The following is a 25,630-nucleotide window of genomic DNA, read 5'->3' as shown; positions in this document are numbered from 1 at the left end:
CTTTTAAACCACATCTAATATTTACAAAGGTACACTCACCAGAGGTCCCTTCTCCACCTGGCAGGTCTGGAAGGCAATCTTAGGTGGGTTCAGGAGGTACTGACTCCAGGTCCAGGGTGAGAAACATTTCCTGGCTGTCAGGGAAAACGGTTTCTTCGCTTGCTTGCTGTGAGCTATCTTCCTCATCCCCAAAACCCGCATCCCTGTTGTGTGCTACTCCATTGATGGAGTCAAAGCAGAGGGGTGGGGTAGTTGTAGGGGCACCTCCTAGAATGGCATGCAGATCATCATAGAAGTGGCATGTCTGGGGCTCTGACTCAGAGTGGCCGTTTGCCTCTCTGGTTTTTTGGTAGGCTTGCCTCAGCTCCTTAAGTTTCCCGCGGCACTGCTGTGGGTCCCTGTTATGGCGTCTGTCCTTCATGCCCTTGAAGATTTTTTCAAATGTCTGGGCATTTCGTCTTTTGGAACGAATTTCTGATAGCACAGATTTGACTTCCCATACAGCAGTCAGATCCCGAACCTCCCATTCTGTCCATGCTAGGGCTCTTTTGCAATTCTGGGACTCCATTATGGTCATCTTTGCTGATGAGATCTGTAGTCACCTGCAGATTGCCACACCAGCCAAACAGGAAATGAGATTCAAAAGTTTGCAGGCCTTTTCCTGTCTACCTGGCCAGTGCATCTGAGTTGAGAGCACTGTCCAGAGCGGTCACAATGGAGCACTCTGGGATAGGCCAATACCGTCGACTTGCAACCACAGTATCCCACATGACCCCAAATTCGACCCGGCAAGGTCCATTTCAGCACTAAACTCCTCATCAGAGGAGGAGTACAGAAATTGATTTTAAGAACCCTTTAAGGCGAAAAAACGGATGCAGGGTTAAATCGATGTAATGCTGCTAAATTCGACCTAAACTCGTAGTGTAGACCAGGGCTAAGTAAAGTTTAGCTTTAAGTGAATTTGTGTTGTCCTGTTTGTGACATCTATCAGTCGGATGGATGTGTCTCCCCTGATTTATTTCCTGACACCACCTTGCACAGAGTAAAAGTTACCAAGAGCTTTGGGTTGAAAGAACCTCAGGTAACAATTAGATGTGTCCTCACAGTTTGAAAACAAACCATAGATAACTACTCTGAATACAGTCTTTCAACCAGTATGCACCCATTTTATCGTAATTTCATCCAGATCAGATTTCCCTAGTTTACTTATGAGAATGTCTGTGATTAGGCCAGAATGAGTTCAGCATGATTAGTTCTTCACAAATCCATGTTGTCTATCACTTATCACCATATTATCCTCTAGGTGTTTAGAAAATGATTATTTAATAATTTGTTCCAGTATCTTTCCAGGTATCAAAGCTAGACAGACTGGTCCAGAATTCCCTGAGTCCTTTTTGTTCCTCTTTTCAAAGACAAGTACCTACCTTTGCCCTTCTCCAGTCCTCTGGTACATCACCCATTCTCCATGGGTTCTTGAAGATAATTGCTAATGGAACCAAGACTTTGTTAGCTAGTTCTTTATACACCTTAGGCCTTAGGGTACATTTAGGCAAACCCTGCTAACTTGAATACATCAAATATATCTAAATATTTTAACCTATTCTTTCACTATTCTTGTTTGCATTCATTCTCCCTTTTTGTTATTATTGTTAATATTAGCATTTGTTAATTGTTTTATATAATTTGAAAACTAAGATGTACAAACATCTCATGACAATATTTGAGTTGAGAGGCAATTCCTGTCAGGAAGTCAAAACTCTTGTTCCTGGTGAGCCTGTGTCAGATCAAATAGAAACCCTTAAACATCACTCATCTGACCTCTGCGTCTACCTTGAAGAGCCCTGCACTGGGAGCAGGCTACATGTTTTTTTTCCCCTATTGTTACTCAGACCTTCTTGTCAACTGTTGGAAATGGGCTATCCTGATTATCACTACAAAAGTTTTTTTCTCCTGCTGATAATAGCCCACCTTAACTGATTACTCTTGTTACAGTTAGTATGGTAACACTCATTTTTTCATGTCTTCTGTGTATATAGATCTTTCTTCTGTATTTTCCACTCCATGCATCTGATGAAGTGGGTTTTAGCCCACAAAAGCTTATGCTCAAATAAATTTGTTAGTCTCTAAGGTGCCACAAGTACTCATCATTCTTTATGTTCATCATAGTTTACAATATCTAAAATATGTTCTTGTACCAAGATAGGGGGAAGATCCCCCTTATCTGTGGTAAGGGTGAAAGGCTCCCATCCCCTGTGCTAGTTGATATGACTGGAACAAATGTCTCAAACCCTTTTGTTCACTTAGTCACCCATCAGCTTAATTACCCATGAGCTCATCTGTAAGGCTACTACATGGTTTTTACACAGAAGTCACTCCCATCACTTCCTTCTGTCTACCTTGATAGGACAGACATCATTGTCCCTGTGAAATTATCCCAGATTTAACAGCCCCATAAAAATATTTGAATAAGTTTCTTTAGATTGGCTCTGAATGTGCAGTTCAGAACACTGAAAGATGAAGAATTATAATACTATGGAAATATGACAAGCTTCTCGCCACTTGTGAAAGATGGGAGAGCAAGTGGACAAGGGCGATCCACTGGACATACTGTACTTGGGCCTTCAGAAAACCTTTCAGAAGGTTCCACACCAAAGGCTCTTTAGCACAGTAAACAGTCATCAGATAAGTTGGAAGATGCTCTTATGGATCAGCAACTGATTAAAAGATAGGAAATAAAGGACAGGAATAAGTGGTCAGTTTTCACAATGGAAAGTGGTAAATGGAGGGGGTCCCCCAAAGAGATATACAGAGATCTGTGCCTTCAACATGTTCATAAATCTTCCAGTGAGGTGGGAAATTGGCAGACGATAAAAAATTACTCAAGACAGATAAGTCCAAAGCTGATTGCGAAGAGTTACAAAGGGATCTCACTAAACTTGGGTGACTGGGCAACAAAATGGCAGATGAAATTCAGTGTTGATAAATGCAAAGTAATGCACAATGGAAAACGTAATTTCAACTATACCTACAAAATGATGGGATCTAAATTAATTATGACTGCTCAAGAAACAGATCTAGGTGTCATCATGGATAGTTCACTGAAAAAATCCACTCAACATGGAGCAGCAGTCAAAAAATCTAACAACGTTAGGATCAATTAGGAAAAGGACAGATAATAAGATGGAAAATATCATAATGCCACTATATAAATCCATTGCACATGCACACCCTGGATACTGTGTGCAGTTTTGATTGCCCCATCTAAAATAGATACATTAGAATTGGGAAAGGTACAAAAAAGGGCTACAAGAATTAGGGGTATGGAACAGCTTCCATAAGAAGAGAGATTAAAAAAGTCTGGACTGTTTATCTTAGAAAAGAGATGACTAAGGGGATATGGCAGAGGACTATAAAATCATGAAAGCTCTGGAGAAAGCATATAGGGAATTGTTATTTACCCTTTCATAAAACGTAAGAACTTGGGGTCACCTGATAAAATTAATACACAGCAGTTTTAAAATGAAAACACAAGGAAGTACTTCTTCACAGAATGCACAATCAGACTGTGGAACTCATTGCCAGAGTTATTGTGAAGGCCAAAAGTATAACTAGGTTCAAAAAAGTATTAGATATTGATGGACCTACTCTCCATGAACTTGACTATTAGTCAAGATGGTCAGGGATGCAACCCCATATTTTGTGTTTCCCCCTAAGCCTCCAACTGCTACAGGCTAGGACTGAACAACACTTAAAATTGCCCTGTGTTGCTTATTCCATCTGAAGCATCTGGCACTCGCCACTGTCAGAAGACAAGATATTGGGCTAGATGGACCATTGGTTTGAGCCCCTATAACCATTCTTATGTTCCTTTAATCTTATCTACCTCCTAAGTGGATCCATCTATTTTCTTACACAGTTAATGATGAGTGACAGTACACAAGTGTACCTTCTCTTTGCAAGTAAAGCTGATTAAGAAATATTCTTTGAAACTATCAATTTCCCAAACTACACAGATTTAATGACCTTTATCTTAATTTATTTCTTTCCCCAAAATTTTATCAGACTGCATACCTGATGGACAAGCAACCTTTTTACATACAATCCACTTACAGGCTAGGCAATCTGGTATCTTGCATGCATATCCTTCAGCATTCATCTCTGGTTTCCTAGCAGTGCTGTTCAGTGCCTTCTCATAGCTAATCATACAGCCCCATATTGTTCCTACCTATGTCACAGGGAGTTTTGTCATTGATCTGTGGCATCAAGATGAGCCGTTTATTAGTATGTCAGTCCCACTTTAACCCCAAGGGCTAAGGCCTGCATTGTAACAGCACAACACTTAACAGATACCACAGTTAAATTTATTTCACTATATAATGCAAAGAAAAAAAACTGAAATTGTTTGCAAGACATAGTACACAATGAAAGCTATTTCATGTCTAGAAAGAGGTCAGAGTGCCAAAACAAAATGAAGATGACTTGCAATAAAGATGCAAATACACCTAAACTGCTAAGTGATCTCCCTTATTCCAAGTTATCTTAACTCTACAGCTCTCTGCTGCAGTGAGAAAATCAATATTATTGTGAGTTAATGTGCAAGTTTTCCAGACAAAAGAATAGTACGGAACATTACCTGGAACATCAAAACATATAAATGGGTGACATAGCCACTTGTAATGTGCTGATGATGAGTGAACAAATTCGTTCCCCCAAAAAACCTACTCTGACTTTTCTTTTAAAAAAAAAAAAACCACAAGCCCCCAAACTGTTGAGATGGCTTGCGTGCATACGTCCAAGACATTGCACAGGTAATGATCCTGTCTAGAACAAACAATTCCATATATTTATGTCTAGCTTGTGCCCAGTTATATTAGAAATTATTTTGTTCTCAACAGCAATTCAGTCAAACAGAGTAGACCTCTTCATTTTCTAACTCACGGATAAGATTGTACTACAGCAGGAGCCAAGGCAGTGAGTAATTCATCTCTCTTGAGAGGAATAAAACAGGATTGCTCTCTCTGTACTGGCTGGCACAAACTCTTCAACAACAATCTACTATTTAGAAAACAGAATGGCCTTTGTACTTTGTTTATGCTTTCACCAAGGGCACAACTCTTAAAGTATTTTAATAATACAAAATAATAGTGCCTACATAGTGGCCAATTGCATAAGTTACCATAATATAGAATAGATAATAGAATATATCCTGCTAAAGGCTTTCCAGCTGAATGTTGATCTGAACTGTTTTTACCAGTTTCAACATATTCAGAGGTGCTGAGAACCAGCAGATCCTGATTAAGTTCTTTTCCCCCAACAACATTTAAAGTATTTCTCTTTCATTAGATTAAACCTGATACAACCGCACATGCTGGACATAAGTCATATTGCTGATACGGTAGTGTTTAAAACCAGGAGTCTTAAATTGCACCTGCACTGTGTTGCCTGGTGAAGTTCATTGAAGTAACACTGAATTCCTGGGAGGAAAAATGATACACTTTTTTTCGCGCCACAAGAAATGTTGAAGTTTAAAGCTCCAGAATTTTGCCACAAACAGATTAGTAAATATGGTTTCCTATTCAGATGTGTAGTATTATTCATTCTACAAGTTCAAAATGTGTGTCAGATTATCCAAAACCAAATGGGATCTAAACAATAATAAATCTTGATGGGTTTTTTTTTCCTGGACTGCTTCTTGACTTTGTAAATCTTTAGGGGAAGGGGTGAAGCCCCCTCATCCTACAGATCTGTGTGTGTGGTCATTTCAAGATGAAAGTCCAACTTTCAATGCAGACCTAAAAGTGTAGCTCCCTCCATCCTGGCTGCCAGCAGAGGGAATTTCATTTCTCTCCTAACCCCTAAAGCAGGAAAGCTGCCATTCTTTACTTTCAGCTTCCCCCTCACATTCTCCTGCCACCCCCTACTTCCAACTCCTATCCTCACAGCGTCCTAACTGCTCTCTACTCTCCCAGCCTCCTGTCCCCCTCGCATCCTCCCTCCCTATTCCCCAGAGTCTCCTGCAGCTCAGTCGGCCTCCATGCTCTTCTACAGTCTCCTCCATTCTCCCTCCTCAGTCTCCTTCCCTCTTGCCCATGCCTCACTGTCTTCTTCCTCTATTCCCACATTCTGTTGCCTCAGTCTCTGTCTCTCTCACTTTCTCCTCCACATCTAATATCTAATGACAGATTTCCACAATAAAAAACACAAGGACTATTCATCATTACTAGGGCTACGATTATGTCACAGAGGTCATGGGGTTCCCCTGCTAGCCGCTGGGAAGCAGAGGAACCCCAGAGCTCCCTGGGGGATCCCCAGAGCTTCCCCTTACTGCGCACAGCTGGGCTCCCCCGCAGCAGGCAGCCGTAGCCCCACCCCTCACCAGCTCAGTCACGGCAGGGGGGGACCCCCCACAACATCCCAGCCACGACAGGTGGTGGGGGAGGGCAGGAGGACCCTACAGCAGCCCAGCCGTGGCAGGTGGTGGGTAGGGGGACCACGCAGCAGTTCAGCTGCTGTGGGTGCTATGTCTATCTTGTGCCCAGTTATATTAGAAATTATTTTGTTCTCAACAGCAATTCAGTCAAACAGAGTAGACCTCTTCATTTTCTAACTCACGGATAAGATTGTACTACAGCAGGAGCCAAGGCAGTGAGTAATTCATCTCTCTTGAGAGGAATAAAACAGGATTGCTCTCTCTGTACTGGCTGGCACAAACTCTTCAACAACATTTTGACAGGGATATTTTTAGTAAAAATCAAGGACAGATCATGGGCTTCTGTGAATTTTTGTTTATTGCCTGTGACCCATCCCTGATTTTTACTAAAAATATCCATGACAAAATCTGAGCCCTAATCATTACTGACAGCAGCCTGGGAGCAACATTGGGAGATGACGGCCATTTTTAATGAAGGCAAAAAAAATCATCAAAAAACCCCAGCTGCTCCTGAGATCATAAGCAGCTTTGAAATACAAACAATGAGTAAAACCATGAGACACGCAATAATACTATGAGAATTGGTAAATCTGGGTTTGTCATAATCCAACACTCAGGATGTGGGACAGAACCACGGTGCTTGGAACGCTGGAATACTGGCCTTTCTGGTACTGTGCATGTTATGAATTTTTGCCTGTCTAGAAACATCAAAAAAATTGCCATCTAGGTAAAACTACAGGTCTTTCACCAAACTGGCCTCCTCTACTTTTCCAAAGGCAACTATCTTCCCACAGTGAATAAGCAGATTGAGGGACCCCTAAGCATACACAATGAAATAATTGGCCACCCTGGAGAGATGTACATCACCATTTCCCTACATCCCACTATAGCCACCACAGAGAATCAGATTAAGATTTATTGGGGCCCTGGCCACAAAGAACTTTTGGGCCCCCCACAACCCCCTCACCATGGGGCCCCATCCCCTGCTTCTCCTCTCCTCACAAGGCGCTGCCCCCTGGCCAGGCCAGAAACTGGAGTCAGGCCATGGTAAGTCACCCAGGGAGCCTGAGCCACTGTGGGGAGTCCGGGACTCTCCATCTGCCATGGTTGGAGCAACCCAAGGCACAGGGACACGGGCTGTTGTTAGTCCCTCAGCACTCCACCAAGGGCAGATAGAGGATCCAGTGCTCACCACAGTGGCCTGGGCTCCCTGGGTGGCTCTTACCATGGCCCAACTCCAGCTTCTGGCCTGGCTAGGGCCCCAGGGGGAAGGGGAGTAGCAGGGGGCAGGCCTCAGTAGAAGAGAAGGAGCAGGGATGGACCACAGTTCCTCACTTATACACAGGTTCCGGTGCTCCTGCCTGGGCCCCTGAGCACAGGCCCCATGGGCTCATGCGTTAATCTGCCACTGCCACCACACCCTTGCCTTCGGGACCAGGAGTACCACCATCACTCCCACACATTCAGGCTCCTGTTTCCTCACTACATACACATACACGTTCCCCCAGGATGAGCAAAATGTCTACCCTCTAGAACTAGTAACCTCTATTTCCACCCAGTATCAGCATTAAAAGGTGGTGGTATATCCACACTAGAGAGGCAAGTGGTTGAGTTTCCGTATGAAGAAGGAATGAGAGGGTGAATGGGGATGGAGAATCTGCATAAAAAAATAAGGTAGCTAGTGATTTTAAAGGGGATGAAGAAATGTGTGGGAGATGACACACGTTTGCTACCTCTGCTTTTTACACATTATCCTATGATGCAATTGTGACAGGTTTTGTCAGAGACCTCCTTGGGATGTGCTGAATTTGCCATTTTCCCTGCCAGCCTGGGACTCCAGAAGCTTGCCTTGTTGAGCCAGACACTGTCAGCTGCAAACACAGGCTCAGGTCAGGTCCATGCCCCCAAAGCTAAAGACTTTAAACAAAAACCGCTCAGCAGGTCACCTATCTCCAGCACCCAGACACCCAGTTCCCAATGGGATCCAAATCCCAAATAAATCCATTTTACTCTGCTTAAAGCTTATACAAGGTAAACTCATAAACTGTCTACCCTCTATAACACTGATAGAGAGAGATGCAATATGCACAGCTGTTTGCTCCCCCAGGTATTAATCACTTACTCTGGGTTAATTAATAAATAAAAGCGATTTTATTAAGTATAAAAAGTAGGATTTAGGTGGTTTGAAGTAATAACAGACACAACAAAGGAAATTACCAAGCAAAATAAAACAAAAACACACAAATCTAAGCCTAACACATTAAGTAACTGAGTACAAATAAATCTCACCCTCAGAGATGTTCCAATAAGCTTCTTTCACAGACTAGACTCCTTTCTAGTCTGGGCCCAATCCTTTCCCCTGGTACAGCCCTTGTTAGTTCCAGCAGGCATCTTAGGTGAAAAGCAGAGGATTCCATATGTCTGGGATCCTTTTGTTCTGTTCCACCCCCTTTTATAGCCTTGGCACAAGGCAGGAATCCTCTCTCTTTCTCTGGGTTCCCACCCCTCCTTCTAAATGGAAAAGCACCAGGTTTAAGATGGATTCCAGTATCATGTGACATGGTCACATGTCCTGTGAGGCCCCTAGTCTCCATTCTTCCAAGGCTGGCCAGCATGTACCCAGGAAGTTTTTCAAGTAAACAGCCATTTACAATCAATTGTCCTAGTTAATGGCAGCCATCAAGATTCCAAGCCACCATTAGTGGCCCACACTTTGCATAATTACAATAGGACTTCAGAGTAATACTTCATATTTCTAGTTTTAGATACAAGAATGATACATGCATACAAATAGGATAAACACACTCTGTAGAATATAAGCTTTGTAATGACACCTTACAAGAGACCTTTTGCATAAAGCATATTCCAGTTACATCATATTCATACTTATAAACATATTTTTATAAAGCATATGGAGTGCAATATCACAGCAACATGGGATTCATCAAAGAGAAACCAGATTGTATGGGAGAAGCAAATGTCTCATGGGGGACCAGTATCTTCTCAGGGGTGTCTGACAGGGACTGATATGCATGAGATGCCTATATGGATCCAGAAGCCAGGAATGAATATGCCTGCCCTTTCATACCCCTTACAATTATAGAAATGCAGAAAGTCTGCTTGTAGTCCCGTGCACTGCCCCAGGTTTGAGGTGAACTCTGTCCTCTCTCATCACCACACAAGACCAGTTTACTGAACGTTGGCAGGATCTCACCGATAAAGAGCTATGGAAGTTATATATAGATATACTCATGTATCAAGATGAGACCCTAACCCTTAAATTTTAACATTAAAAATAACAAAGATCATTTACTTTTGTACAACACGAAGCACAATAGCGCCTCAGTACCTACCAGGATCCATAGGAGCCCAATCAAAATCCCACGGAGACAATGGAAAGGCTGCCATTGACTTCAGTAAACCTGGCTCATGCCAAAAAGTAAGTAATACTGTAATAACAAACTGCCCTTCTGTCCTTGTTACCAAAGAAATCAACTTTCCAAAACATAAAAAAGCATAGCATTCAAAGGAGAGAGTCAGGTCTCTCCAGAGACCAAGTGACAAATCAGTGCTCACAGGTGGGAATATGAAAAATCCAATCTCTCTAAAGATAGAAGATTCAATCGAACAGAAATAGTACCCATGCCATATCTAGTTTCTATGGCACTGAATTAGTTAATATAGTAGATGGAAAAAATGTCATGAAATTTGAAAGTACAGAATAGTGGGGCTCTATAACAGGTTGAGTAGTAGGGTTCAAACTTGAGGGGAGGATTGATAAAATTAACTGTTGACTGAGTTAACTGTTTTCTTTCAAGACTCCATCCAGTACAGAAATACTTAAATTAGCTAAGGGTTATTATGAAATTCAGCTTGATCTATTTAAAGTAATTGGACAAACCAGAACTAAATTATATATGGTATGTTTAAGTTAAGAGACAACATGTATAAGGAGAATTTAAGAAGGTATTTTACAGAGAAATAAAAAATAGGCAGAATTATTATTTATTTGTATTGTGGTAGTACCTAGGGGCCCAATTCAAAGAACAGGACCCCATTGTGCTAGGCACTATATGAACATAACAAAAAAACCTTGTCCCCTCTTGCAAAAAGCTTACGGTCTGCAGGGCTGGTGCCTTAAAGATTTATACATGCTTAACTTGGCATATTGAGCGTAGTCCAATTTACTTTTATAGAACCACTCACAATGCATAAAGTTAAGCACATAAGTAAATCCTGGCAGGACTAGAACCTAAATATAGGTTCCAATTGAGGCAACTATGTCTATTATTAATACATTTTAGCAAAACTTGAGCGATTATATGGAATTTAAATATTTTAAAGGGTATTAGTTTTGGCTCAGGAATAACTCACAGCATTCTAGGGGCTAAGGGTTATCAGTTTGTTTATATGGAAATGCTTTTTGCTATCCCTCTGGCAGAAAACGTTAATGATTTATAAAGTGAAAAATACAAAAGTTTTTAAAAAAAGTGTAAAGCTATTTAAAATACATAACATTTAGGCAAGAGATGGCTGAGTAGTCATGAGTCCATTTCAGACACAGAGACTGGGCTTCTTCTGGTTCTTTACTAACATATAACAAGAAGTGCTACTTCATGCTTTTTAAATAATATATTGATAAACATTTCCAAAATCTGTATAGAATTGTCTTATTTCTGAGCTTTACTTTAGTCAGGCTCTCACATATATTATATTTCCCCATGCTAAACGGGGAAGGCACATCAAATGTTCTTCAGAAGCTGTCTGTTGCTGCACTACCTTATGCCCTCATTCCAGGTTTTCAATCCATTTCCTCACCAACAGAAGTCGCCTAGGACAGGAATATACTCTGTGTGCCTCCCTTCCATAACTCACTCCTTACAACCTCAAATCAAAGAGCATTAGTGTCAATGGTCAATTTCCAATCACTCAGTGAGCCTTAGATCAGGCCCTATGGGAGTAAGAGTGGGAACATTATGTACATAGCACACAAGAGAGTGGCATTCTATCTGCTTGCTTCTTGTCATTGTTTCAATGGCTTCTCAGACATCATCTCAATAGTGCCCATTGCCGCTGCCTTCAAACAGGTAGTGAAGGCTGTAAATCAAATTATTACCTCAAACTAAAAAACTAAATTTAGTAAGTAAATTTAAAAACTTGAGAGTTTTAAATTAGATAAGGTTTAAAAACAAAAGCAGCGTTAGGGATGTGAAAAACAGCAAGACCCGCCTGTGTGTGTCAGATACTTACAATAGCAGAATTTAAGGATATCATATTACCCAATCTCTTTAAATACAAGCTCAATGCAGTGTAAAAATATTTTAACTCCACAAGTGTTCATATCATTTTACTCGATTATTCAAATATACCAATGAATAATTATTTTTACTATTGAACAATAATGAGAGAATTTAGAAAGAAAAGTTACTTACCTTTACTATATGTAGTAAACTGTTTCAGTACAGATCCAGAACCATTACCTACAAGTGAATACAGACAGAATTCAATCCAGTTGTTGGAGGACTGTTTTTAAAAATAATTTTCTAATGCCAGACTGTTACAGCTTATTGTTTATATTTGTATAACAGACTTTGCAACACTCACTCATGTGCAGTGTTTCCAAGAAACAACCTGGCATTAAACATTTCCCATGAGTTTCCAGTTAGTCACTCTGTGAGAAACAATTTAAAACATATTCATAAAATCCCATCTTTATTAACTATAAATGCAAGATTAGCATGAGTGGTTTTGGTTTCCCTGATTACTTAAAAACAAGCTATTATATAGTTCTAAAATCAATACAAATGACCTAAAAGATCATTAATATCTTATTTCAAAAACTTTGTTCCTCAACTGTCTCTTACATAAAATTATGCCAAGCTCACTGCTTGAACACACGCTCTGCATCACCCTCACCGAGCTCCAACCTTCCCTGCCTCACAACTAATTATTCCTCCACAGATTATATTTCCTGTGATTTCTCTTCTTATTTCAGTCTTACTTTCACATGCTAGATTTCTTTTTCCTAACCACTCAGAATCCTTCTTGATGGACCAAAAGGTCCTCTCTGATATCTTACTCCCAAACCTGCTCTGATTTACAGCTGCAAGTATCACCCATCTGCCTTTAACTGCATCCTCTAGCACATTTTAGGACTACACAGGTCAAAATCAAACATCTGGAAAGAAACAAGTTTCTGATGTGGACCCACGGATCCAATGGTAGATTGGGATATTTCTATGGAAGATACTGATTAATAACCAAGCATCCACATTCTGCCCATAGGCAATTTCCTAAGGCTTTTAAGATATAATCTCACCTTTAATGCTAAGTGGACCATACTCTTGCCATTTTAGGACTCAGCCACACAACTTTTAGCTTTCCATCCCCTGCCCCCACCTACGTCTCCTATCCTCATTATTGTGCTTCAGTTTCTATTACTGCAGGAAAGCTTTTTAATGAGCAATAGGGTAAGTATTGTCCTAAGTTCCAAAACACAGCGAGTTAGATGGGTGATTATTTAAAAGATAAAGATTTTTAGAAATAATACTGTAGAAATAACACTGGAGCTGCAGTGAAAGTAAGAGAGAAAATTATGTTGAAGGCAGTGCAGCTAAGGGGGAGAGTGGAAGAATAAGGGGAGGAAGGGGAAGTTAGGGTGACCAGATGTCCTAATATGATAAGGACTGTCCTAATATTCAGGGCTTTTTCTTATATTGGTGCCCATTACCCTCCACCCCATCCCAATTTTTCACACTTTCTGTCTGGTCACCCTAGGAGAAGTAGAGAAAGAAAGGTGAGAGTTTTGGTAGTGACAAAGTGACAGAAGAAGTATGAGGAGTGTAGGCCATAGAATAGGAGTACTTAGACACTCAAGACTACAGCTCAGCAAATGCTGTGCTAGTTCTCCATCAAAGGCATACCTGCCTCCTCCCCTCACAACGTATCTGTCACAGATTGTCAGTAAACCACCTAGACCTGTGTGGATGATGTGGAGAAAGAGCAAGATGGTCAAAAGGCAGTGCATCAACTCTTGAGGTCTTCTGGGCACAGGACAAACCACTGCTGTTTCCTAAATTGAGTGTAAGGAAATAAAAGGTCTTATTTAGCTGTCATCCTCTTCAGGCAGGGTACCAACTGCAGGAGACTCACTTTGCACCAGCTAGAGATTCACTGGTGACAAGTCGAACAATAGTCCCATCTTTCCGCCAGGGGGCTCTAGCAAGCAGGGAGCAGCCTCTCAAGCTGTTCCTGGCCCCAGCCAGGCCTCTCTCACAGAATGGGGTCTGCGCTCCTTCACACTCAGATCCCAACAGAGCTGTGTTCTCCCCCGTTTAATCCCTCCCTCCAAGCCTGACAGCAGGTGTAGCAGGGTGAGGCTGATTCAGCCCACAGCAGCTTTCCTGGTCAGTGTGGAGTTTGTACAACTCATAACAACTTGTCATTTGCACGGACATTAGTTTTAGGACCAGACCCACAAAGGTACTCAAATACCCAACCCTCAGATTAAGGCACCTAAGCCTCACTTTTAGGCACCACTGTGATCCACAAAACCATTGCTCAGCATCCTGGTAGACACCTGAACTCACTCCACGTCTAGGTTTTACAATAAAAGTTCCTAGATGCCTGTTTCCACCTCTGAGTATTTGTGCTGCTGCCTCCATCTAGGCATCTGGACATTCACCTTCTATCTAAGACAGGTGCTTCTCCACTAACTCACCTAGACAAAAAGTACCACCATTCCTCCTTCCCCTAGCCCTTTCATAAAGAAAAGGTACACACTTGCATCACAGTTTATAATCTGGATTGAGAAGACATGATGAGATACAGAAAAGTTAGCCTCAAGGTCCTTGTGATGAGGTATATAAACCACACTGGAATAGCAGGGGTTAAGAAGCAGATCTGAGCGCAGATTACTCTGCCCCACTGCCCCTGCAGAGCCTGCTCCAGCAGAAGGAGGAACTGAAAAGGGAGCCGGACAGCTCAGAGGGGAGGGATGGAGAAACGAGACAAGACAGGGACAATAAAGGCAGAGAGACTTATCTTGGGAAACCCTGAATAAGGTATAGCCAGAGTCCTTACTGCAAGTAGCAGCTATCCCAGGCTCTGGAGGAGCAGCCAGGGAAAGGATTCCGGTGAGAGGTAGCTGGGAGCTCTCTCTCTATCTTGGGCTGAAAACTGAGAGAAGCCTTGGAGGCTGACTGGAGATACGGGCTGATCTGAGACTAAAGCCTGCCTGAAACCCAGGTCAGGGGGAGAGTGGCAGACCCCAGGTGAAGACAGTGAAACCAGGAAGCTAGACCAGCATGAAGCTGGGGCTAACATGCAAAGAAAGCAGCTAGCAGCTGAGCCGAAGATTCAGTTGTTTTGTACTACTTCTTCTTGGATTTTAAGACCTGGAGGGGAAGTGGCTCAGGGAGGCAGCCTCAAAGAACTCCAGAGAGTTTGTTATCACTGCCTCTCATAGAGCCCTGGGTTGGCCTCTTGTGGAGAGTGAAAACCCAGGCTTCCCTACAACCCCACCCTGTTGAGGAAAGGGCTTAAGCCCCTTTCTCCCCTTCCTTGGAGAGGATGAAAAGATAGAGACATTGTAAGCCCTGAGACAAGGGCATGCCACCCACAGGATAATTACAAACAATTATTCAAAATATGTGAAGTTTTCATAGAAATTCTGTTGATTAAAAGTGTGTTAACTAGTTCCTGTCATGTATTTAGTGGAAGATCCTAACATTCAAAACACATCTAGACTTCTATATTTTTTTCAAAATATGTTTGTTATATAAAACTCTATTTGTTTTGCTGTTTAGATGTATGCCTCTCAAATGAAGCCAACAGCTGCTGCAGAATGCAAGAAGCAAACAAAGATGAAAGATCAATAGGCATCCGTTTCAATGGAAGGTGATAGAGGCAACAGGTGGTTAGAAATATGCTGGAATAAATTCAATGCATTCTACCCCTTTCAACAGCATTTTGGATAATATTAGTCCATCATTTATAAGTATTTCATCTGTCTGAGTATTAATTTTTAACATCTAGTGAACCATACATTATGGAGAAACTTGTATCAGCTATACAGTTGCTAAAATAAAACAGGAACATGTTTTTTACTATGTAGATCAGGAAATTAGAAATGAATTTGCAAGTGTGATAAGATAGAATACTACAGAAAAAATAGGCAATAATGTAATGGCATTTGAAGATAGATTGGAACAGAGCACCCATTGGAGACTGTTGTTACTATTAGGAACTCTTGAGAATATAGCGTGGGAAACTGCAAAGTCCATTTATCCAGCAGGCTTAGAAGGATCAGAGATAAAATTCTCCTGTCTGCGTGCTTACTTTACCTTGGGCCCACCTATACTTTCAAAACAGGGATTCTGACATGCTTTTGTAAACCTTGATTATTTATCTATCATGAGTGACTGTTTGCGGAGACTATCCCAAAGATGGGTGCATTAAGCTTCCAGACAATTTTTTTTAGCCCAAATGCTTGTCTAAACATACCTTTTTTTTTTTTAATAACCACATTGGATATGAAGCATTAGGTGGGATAATCAATAGAGACAGTGATCCAATTTTTAATAACTTCATAATAGGCCTGTGTTTGTTTCACAACATCTGGAATAATTTAACATTGTTTTTGCCTGTTGTTTCTGGCAGTCCCTTACCATGACATCTTTAATCAGTTACACAGGAAAGAAAACAGAAGTAACTTAATACAGATTTAATTCTCACAGACCATTCAGTTTGCCAGTTCATGATGCAATATTGAATCAAAAATCATTTTAAAAGATGGCTGACGTTACATCAGATTTTCCCAGGGAATAGAAACAATTTATATTATGACTTTCCACCGAGTAAATTACAGAATGAGGAAAAAAGACAACTCAAGTGAAAATGGACAGGGATTAAAAGAGGTACAGAGTGAAAGTTACCAACGGCTGTAGCCTGGAATCAGGAAGGTAGATTGAGCAGGAGATTGATATTTTATTGGGGGAAAAATAGTGTCCAACTGGCTTCCATGGCAAAAAAATGAACTGTTTCGGGAAACCAATCAAATAATTATATCTTGAATATTCTCGCCTTCCCCCAAAAAATACTGGGCTTTTCTAGAGTTTGCATGATATTTCACATGACATATGATACTATGAAAAATCATTAACATTTTTAGATAAAATTCTTAAAAAGTAACTTTAAATCAACTTACTACCTTTCTGGTAGAATTCTAAGATTTAAAGTATGTATATATTTAACATGTCTTCCTTCTTAAAATAATCCATCTTAGAGAATGATTTCTACCAATTACTGTTTGTTTAAGGGATTTACTCACCACTTGAAGTGGAAAACTGACCACAACTATAACTAAGGAGGCACCTCTGTAACTTCAAGATAAAAAAAGTACTGGACCAAGTCACACTATTGGGAAACCTTAAAGGAGTTAGATTGGAAAAATACTGCTGGTACTCTATTCCAAGCCTTCCTCACAAAATAATCTATCCACATGAGATATTACTCCCACTAGATTGTACAGATGTTAAAATATAACAGTGCATGCCCCTCTGGGATCAGCTACCCAAACACACCCAAAGCTCCAGCATGCTGTCCAGAGGAGTATATGACCTTCTTGAGCTAATTGTCCCTTGGATGGGAATTCAAATTGCCCAATGAGCAACCCTAGGCTCTAGGGGCTTGGCTCTTTCTTGAATGGCCAGGTGAAGAGGGAGTAGCTGTATTCTCTCAGGCCCATTCACTCAGTGGTAGTGCCAAATGAGCTATGTCACAGTAGTTTGTGCAGATCTTCATAATACATTGCTCCCTCTTTCTGCTTTAAGGAGCAGCGAGTTAACAATGATGACATTTAAAGTATTATTACTGGCATCTGAGGAGTACATATGGAAATAAATGGGGCACGTCACACCTCTTAACGCTTGTTTATAAATGCAGGCAGACAGCACTACATCAGTTAGCCTTGAAAATGCAACCTGAGTGTATCTCAGCAACCATATCTACTACAGACTATTTTATTTTTATTATAAAATAAGTCAAGTCTTAGACTGTGAAGAACAAGAAGGCAGCATGAAAGAGGTGTCAAAATGCCACACAGGAGCTGAATCTGAGCTTTCACCTTAACTTTAGCAGTTCCAGCACTCAGGGGAAAAAATAAATAAATGAAAAATAAAAATAAAAAACCCCTCCACCACAGCACACACTTTCCATTAACATAACTTTACAATTTAATTAACTTCACTGCTTTTAAGAAATATCCCATGTTTATTAATGTTAGCATAATAATGGTCCTGATTAAGATCAGTAGGTCTCACCTCACTCAGGTAAAAGGAGCGGAGAAATGAGCAGAGCAAACTTTAGAACATGTTACCTTTGCAGAAAACCTGCATTCTCTCTGACTGCCTCCTCACTAGTTTTCCTGCCTGGTTCCTGGCCACAGTCCTACAGAACAACTTATTTTCCCTCTCCCCCTAAAACAGCTAACTCTGGTACACAACAGTCCTATAACTACAGCGGTCACATCGCTAAGTGCAAATCTGGCTTTACATTTGTGGGAGGAAAAAGATGTAATTACAGTAATAGCTGAATGGGTTTTCCCTAACTTTCTCTCCAAAACTTCACTTTTGAGGCCAAGTGTGGCAAATTTACATCCAAAAGGAGACTTTTTTCAAAAGTTATAAGAAGCTAACCACAGGAATTATAACTGAAATGGTCTTGCTACAGAATTTACTACTCAGCAAATACTATTGTGTATTCAAAAATGAACGCTGCTCCAGAAAGGGTCTTAAGCGTTATCCACTTTGGATAAATACTAAGAGAGTCATTGGGCCAGAAGTAGGGAGCATGTTTAGGGAATAAACCTAAGAGGTGGGAGATCCAGGGCTCACTCCCCCTGCTTCAATGACCATTTAATTATTTATTCAGAGTGGAATAGCTTCAACATTAAAGCCCCACATGGGAATAGCCCAGCAGTTAAGTGGTGAGAGACCTTTATTCAAATCCTTTCAGGCAGAGGGAGAAACTGAACCTGGGTCTCCCACATCCCAGCTGAGTATTCTACCCACTGGGTTAAAAGTTATAAGGGAGGCACCACCGTGTCCAATGGGCCCCTCAGACAAAATAAGCCAGGTGAAGATAGAGGTTCCCCCACCTGAGGATCCTGCTGGGGTTTAAGCATCAGAGAGGTAGGCAGACACCTGAACTGAGGCATTGCGCTCATGCCCACAGCAGAAATATAGGCGTTTAGGAGACTTTTATGGCAAAATTTTTCGCCACCAACAACTTTAGGTGATAACCAAGCAGCGGTTTTCAGGTTCTCAGTCATGCTGAAATTTTGGACCTAGGGGTCTAAATGGGAAGTTAGACACTTAAATCCATTTGTGGATCTAGGCATTATTTACTCCTGAACTTTTAGAACCAAATTTTGCTCTCAGATGTATGCTCAACAATTGTCTAAAATGGGAACCCTTCATTAGGGTTGCCAACTTTCTACTTGCACAAAACCGAACACCCTTGCCCTGCCCCCTGCCCAGTCCCTCCTCTGAGGACCTGCCCATGCCTTGCCCCTTCTCCAAGTCCCTGACCCTGCTCACTCCATTCCCCCCTTCCTCTGTCACTCACTCTCCCCACCCTCACTCACTCGCCCATTTTCAAAGAGAAAGTAGATTTAGACTGAGACACATGGAAACCAAGAATGAGTTCTAAATTAAGAGTCCTGGACAGTAAAGGTAGAAGAATGATCACCTGTTGAACTGCTGAAGCAACAATGGAAGCCCTAAGGGATGGGTGCTAAAAGAGGATAATAGTTATCAGGCTAAGGTTCAGGTAGTAGTAGGAAGGACAGTTACACGCTTAAGCACTGGATTGGGACTCAGGAGGTTTAGGTTCAGGTCTGCCACAACCTCCCTGTGTGACCTTTGGCAAGATAAGTAGGTGCCTAACTTTCACTGAAGTCAAAGGGAGTTAGGTGCCTAAATACCTTTCAGGATCTGTGCTGTAATCTCACTACATCTCAGCTTTCTGCCTGTAAAATGGGAATAAAACTAATTCCCTTCCCCTCTGCTTTGTCTGTCCTGTGTTTTAAAGTGTAGTCTTTCAATATGAATTTGCTTAGGACAATGGGGTCCTGATCTCAGTTGAGCATGTAGACTCAACCATAATACACACAACAGACAGAAATAGCTGGGGCTTAACCAAGCTTAGTTAAATTCAATCCACATTTTAAAAAACAAACAATGTAAAGAATACATGGTGAGCATAACAGGATCACAGTTGTTCATGCCAGTCAGTAAACCTCCTGCTGCACTGAAGCACTGCTGGAAGAATGGATAGCAGCTTTATGTGGTAAGTCAATCCTAACAAAAAGCCAACATTTATAAATAGCACCAAGGTAAATTCTCAGATATGATTATTGCTCCTAAAACATGCTAGTTTTATGCAGTGTCAAACTTTTCTTTTTTAAGGTAATGAATACAGTAGGTTCTCTCTTGGTGACAAGGGAGAAAGCTGGAATTAACTCTATTCTCCAGTTGTTTTCTTCTGCATTCTCTCGTTAACTATTGTGTCGTTTTTCATGATTGTGAGGTTTAGTGAATAGGAACCCATGTTAGCACTAAAGGTTTTCCTAAGTATTGTACATCTGTCAAGGTTGACCAGAACTAATGTATAATTTATCAAATGTCAATTAGACTCTGAAGATGTGAGAAGTTAGACATGGCTCCATGTTACTGGAAAACAGGAAGACAAAAAGGGCTTTTTGAACAGGATTCTAATTAAATTTTGTATTAGTTGCCCAATATGCACTTTTCTTCTGAAGAGGATTCTTACATAATTGTTAATCTATGCTTGTAAGCATTTTGCAGTAGGGGCTGGATTGGTGTGTGTGTATTGGTAATATCTACCCCATTGTGGGTGCAAACAAAATACAAATTATAAATAAGAGGTTTAGTGGAAATGGACAGTAGCCCATTAGAACAAATTTTGAAAGAGAAAGTAGTTAAAGACAGAGGTAAATAATAATTGGGATAAAATACAACATGGTTTTACAAAAAGGTAGATTGTGCCAGACGAACCGGATTTCCTTCTTTGAGGAGATAACTGAATTTTTAGACAAAGGAAATGCAGTAGAGCTAATCTAGCTGGATTTCAACAAGGCATTTGATACGATTCCACATGGGAAATTATCAGTTAAATTTGAGAAAATGGAGATTAATATGAGAATTGAAAGATGGGTAAGCAACCGGTTAAAGGGGAGACTACAGTGGGTCATACTGAAAGGTGAACTATCAAGGCTGGAAGGAGACTACTAGTGGAATTCCTGAGGAATCAATCTTATTTACCATTTTTATTAATGAATTTGGCTCAAAAAGTGGGAGTGTGCTAATAAAATTTGTGGATGACACAAAGTTGGAAGGTATTCTTAATACAGATGAGTGACTGGCAAATCGTATAAGATCTGGATGACCTTGAAAAATGGAGTAATAGAAATGGGATGAAATTTAATAGTGCAAAATCATGCACTTAGGCACTAACAAGAAGTATTTTTGTTATAAGCTGGGGGCTTATCAGTTGGAAAAGACAAAGGAGGAGAAAGACTTGGGTATATTGGTTGATCACAGGATAACTATGAGCTGCCAATGTGATGTAGCCACGAAAAAGGTTAATGCAATCCTAAAATGCATCAGGGAAGGTATGCATCAGGGAAGTCTTAGTACCATCACATAGGCACTGGTGAGACATCATCTGGAATACTGTGTGCAATTCTGGTCTCTCGTTTTTAGGAAAGAAGAATTCAAATTGGAACAGGTACAGAAAAGGGCTACTAGGATGATCAAAGGAATGGAAAAGACCCAGAAAGCTTGGCTTATTAAGCCTAACCAAACAAAGGCTGAGGGGAGATAGGTTTTCTCTCTATAAATACATTAGAGGGATAAATAACTTAAATAACTCCTTCTCTCACTGGTAAGTGCCCATGTGGATATAAACACAAGTGGATATAAACTGGCCATCAACAAGTTTAGGCTTGAAATCAGGTGAAAGTTTCTAACCATCAGAGAAGTGACGTTCTGGAAGGGGAGCAGTGAGGGCAAAAAACCTAACTGGCTTCAAGACTGAGCTTGGTAAGTTTACGGAGGGGATGGTATGAGGAGACTGCTTACAGTGGCATGTACCCGATCTGCAACTACTAGTAGCTAATATCTCCAATGTTTGGTGATGGGACACTAGATGGGGAGCGCTCTGAGTTACTACGGAGAATCTTTCCAGGTGTTTGGCTGTTGGGTCTTGCTGAAATGCTCGGCGTCCAACTGACTGCCATATTTGAGGTCAGGAAGGAATTTTCCCCGGGATCAGATTGGCAGAGACCTTGGGGGTTTTCCCTCTGCAGCATGGGGCCCAGGTCACTTTCAGGTTTAAACTGGTGTAAATGGTCAATTTTCTGTAACCTGAAGTTCTTAAGTCATGATGTGAGAACTTCAGTAACTCAGCCAAAGGTTATGGGTCTATTACCAGAGTGGCTGGGCGAAGTTCTGTGACCTGCGATGTGCAGAAGGTCAAATGGGGTGGACTGTGGGCCAAACCTGGACTGCCAGATGCTTTTGAATAGACTGCAAAAATCTTATTATTTCCTCATCATTAGTTATGATTTTTGTATTATTTTCTCTAGAGTCTGGACCTTGACTATTCATTGACCAAGAAATTTGGACTTTGACAAAAATAATTGATTACCACTGGACTAGATCATCATGATAGTCCCTTCCAGCCTTAAAGTCTAAGAATCTAATACTTTTCTCAGTCTAAAGCAGTACAAATACAATTGTTTTCACTGCAACAGTTATTTAGACAGGTTTAAAATTCAACAAGTATATAAAAAATGAAGGACTTCTCCATAGGCCGAACAATCTGGAGCTTTATTATTGTATGTGCACAGTCACTTCACAAAGAAAGAGGGTAAGTCAAAGGGCAGAAATTCATGTCACACTAGTATGTAAATACTTTCAGCCTGAAATGCCAAGGTAATATAAAAAGGTAATACTAGATGACTAATGTGAAAAATTTAAATCATCGAAAAAGCAGGAAACTATACATTGTCTTATGACATTGTTCTCTCATCATTTCTTCGTAGCCTTATTTTAATATAAATAAATCACTTTCCTTTACTAAACAATAAAGTAAGACTATCTGTGATGAATTGGCAGAGCTCAATATTACAGATTACAAGGTATGTACAATACAGATTGAAGAACAAAAGATTATAATAATACAGTTTGAGGACTGTATTGAGAAACCCAGTGTTTGCTTATGGCATCCACAGCTTTCATAATCCTTTGTCAAATAATCAGCTGCATCCCTGATCATGCGATTTCTAGAAAATGAAATAATTCACATTTTTCTTAAAGGGTTTCTGTGGGACTTATCACTGGGTGCAGCTCTCACTTGAATCATTATGAGTTGCAGGAATTACAAAGATAATCAGTAGCGCTAATGATCTTATCCAGAGCATGCAGAATGAATATCCAAAAACCTCCTCTCCAATACAACATTTGCCTATTTCCCTTCCCACTTGTTTATAAACAAACTGTGGTCTATTACATAAATTACAGTAATAAAAAACCCACCAGATAAGATGAGGACAGATTTTAATGGTGCTACAGGAAGGAATTAAGAGTATTTAAACATTAACAATTTAAATTAGAATTGTTAGAAAAATCAACCACAATATAAAGTTGCATGTTATAAAATGAATTTAGATAAACAGAAGCCTAAATTAACAATTCATTGGATAAGGGAGAGGCATTTTGCTTTGTTGGTTGGTTGTCTGAATATCATCTTCATGAGTCTGGTAGGAATTTGAATCTTTATCTCCCAACAAAATCTTCAGTGCTACATTTATTCCCCCTAAAATGCTTTTAAACTCAGATGTGTAAATAATTTTGAAAAAAAAAATTAACAAAATTTAGAATCCTCAGTTTTCTCAATCTGTACAAATTCTCCTGGTCCTTAAACACTGTGAATATCTTGAAGTCTACACAGACATTAAGCGCAATAACTATGCGCATATAAATTATTTTATTGTATTTTTTCTTAAATATGTGATTAACTCAATCTGCACATCAAAATAGTTAATTTTTTCCTGACTACACTTTCCTTCATTTTTAGTAGTATGAAGTAAATTATTCAGATGCATAATAAATATTTCCAGCAAGTTACAATCAATCTTTCCATATCAGCAAGAAAAAAAAAATCTATACATCATTACCATGATTCCCCCAGTGTTGCTGCGGCTGTGTTGGTCCCCAGATATTAGATACGGAGGGTGAGGTAATATATTTTACTGAACCAACTTGTTTTCATGAGCAAAACAAACTTTCGAGCTAATACAGAGCTCTTCTTCAGGTCTGATCTGTGCAAGCTCAGAAACTTGTCTCTCTCATGAACACAAGTTGGCCCAATCAGATACTACCTCACGCCCATTGTCTCTCTAGGGTAATATGTGAAGTTTCCTCAAATCCCATAAAATTTGACTACTGCTATCCAAATGTGTCTCTCTAAAATGCAAACTACATTATGCCTAAAAACAAAAACAGATCTCAGTTAATATCATTTTTCATAATTGTGCTAGAGTCTTCTTGTTGGGCCTTCATATGTGGCAATCTTCAGTTAAGAACAAATCTTGCACCTATCTCCTCAGCAATAAAGGTTCATTTGGCAGCCAAACCAGTGTGGTTTCATTGCACAAGTACAGGATGGAGAAAGGATTCTAGAGGGTGCACAACCCCTGCAGAGCAGTGCATAGGTAGCCAGAGAGGGGTAGGGCTGTGGAAACTGCCACTCCACAGATGTTTTGATTCTCATCCCTGCAGAGCAAGCGGAAGGGCAAGGAATCACAAAGGTCACTCAAGACATTGGAGTGAAGATTTCTGCACAAGGCAGATCCATAGCTGCTTTCTCTAAGGTCTGGCGGGTAGGATTCCAACCACTTGCACATCTCCTAGCAACTAGCCTGGCAACACAGGAGAAGCTGGGCACAGAATACTCTCCATGTCTAATTGTATTTATTTAATCAATAAAGGAAGTAAAGTTAGAGAAGATTCCTGAAATGAGTACTAATTATGCCACAGCAGAAGATATATGCTTTTGGGAAATACCTATTTGTATGCAAGCACCCATGCTGTCTTCCACCAAAGTGCCCATGGCAATACTTCACACCGAAAGACAAACCATGGAACCCAACCTCCATCCCAAATGGCAAAATTCTCTCAGCCCAATCTTCTAGGTGACTAAACACTTCTTTCACCAGTAATAACATTTCCTCACCCACCATCTCCAGATTTACTATGCACAGGGTAAGGATATGTCTGTTTGAGGCCCCAGATGTCTTAATTTACAGATGACCACACAAAACGTAGGATCAGCTTTGCAATTGTAAGTTGAGGTCTTCAGCTTCTGTCATATTTTTGAGCTAAGGGAGGGAGCACTGTTGAATCATTGAACTCAACTATTCCTAAGCTAAACTGATGGGCTTTTGTAGAAGTCACTTCCATTCTCATTGGCTGGAAGGATAGATCAAGGCAATGCAGAGTGTTTGGTAGGGGTAATGATGGGGAAAAATTGGTCATCATAAATTAAGCCATACAAGGAAAAAATTGTTGTATTATTGATTATTCTCCTGATAAATTGTTGCAAAGAACGATATACTGAATGTGGTATACAATGGTTACCAATGCAAAGAAACTCTGCAGTGTAATAAGGGAAAACTGCTGAAAATAATTCAAAATGTACATTTTTCTAAGGCATCCTATAAAAAAAGGGTTTCTCAAATTAAGTGGTGTCACAGCCCTGGCAGAGCTCACTCTACTGGACATACACCACACTGCTCTGTTTGGATTCAATCACTAGACTCTTGTGCTATTAAGCTTCTCTTGGTCTGAGTAGGCTTCCGTATTGTCTCTCCCTACCTTCGCCTCTCTGAAACATTTCTTGGGCACAGACTCTCTATTTGCTATACTTCATGGAAATGGGACCTCTCAACCCAACTCCCTTTGCCCCCCAGGACCAGTGTTGAACCCCCACTCCACCCCCAACATTCCTGTAACTTAAGTACACCCTTTCTCAGAGCTCCAACTTTGTGGACACTCTAGGCTTACAGTTCACCTCCTCAGGGACTCATGATAGTGGAAACAAAAAAATGGTTAC

General features: G+C 40.5%; 1 protein-coding gene across 2 annotated transcripts in view; it reads right to left on the bottom strand.

Annotated features, from left to right (window-relative positions):
• Positions 1 to 25,630, bottom strand: part of CNTN1 (contactin 1) — a 434,418-nt gene that overhangs the window by 295,559 nt on the left and 113,229 nt on the right. For both annotated transcript variants that reach the window (XR_007772052.1, XM_050936109.1), the window contains exon 2: positions 11,863 to 11,910. The gene's annotated coding sequence lies outside the window, so the exon portion shown is untranslated. The remainder of the gene's footprint in view (positions 1 to 11,862; positions 11,911 to 25,630) is intronic.

This window comes from Gopherus flavomarginatus, chromosome 1 (genome assembly GCF_025201925.1).
Source record: "Gopherus flavomarginatus isolate rGopFla2 chromosome 1, rGopFla2.mat.asm, whole genome shotgun sequence".
Lineage (NCBI taxonomy): Eukaryota > Metazoa > Chordata > Testudines > Testudinidae > Gopherus > Gopherus flavomarginatus.
This window is presented reverse-complemented; position numbering and strand designations above follow the sequence as displayed.